The sequence below is a fragment of the Tupaia chinensis genome, unplaced genomic scaffold, assembly GCF_000334495.1.
Source record: "Tupaia chinensis unplaced genomic scaffold, TupChi_1.0 Scaffold144017_1, whole genome shotgun sequence".
Classification (NCBI taxonomy): domain Eukaryota; kingdom Metazoa; phylum Chordata; class Mammalia; order Scandentia; family Tupaiidae; genus Tupaia; species Tupaia belangeri.
The window spans coordinates 251336-251809 of NW_006203869.1; positions in this window are offsets into that span (position 1 = coordinate 251336).

The window sequence follows — 474 nt, forward strand, 5'->3', positions numbered from 1 at the left end:
AGACCTGGTGGCTTGCTTTCTCACTTTCCCTCTCTTTCTCTCTCTGTCTCTGGTCAAATTAAATAATAACAACAATAATAAATTAAATTAAATTAAATTAAATAATTCTTTTTAAAAATACAGACGTTTTTCAAGTGGGAAGATAAATTTGTTATAATAATAAAACTGTTTGCTTTATTATAAATTTCTTTTTCTTTTTTTAAAACATTTTTAAACTTTATTTATATATTTTAATTTGACCAGAGGGACAGAATGAGAGAGAAAGGGAGAGAGAGGGAAGGTGAGAAAGTAAACTGCCAGACGTGGGACTCGAATTGCAGTCGGTCATGTGGGAGTCCAGCACCCTTAACCCACCACGCCACCTTCTGGCCCCTATTATGAATTTCTTTAGCTACGATAATCAAAATTTGGATTTTTCTCTGTGATAAAAAGGGTAATAATTAGCCAATAATGTCCTGAGAGTTAGGGACGGTA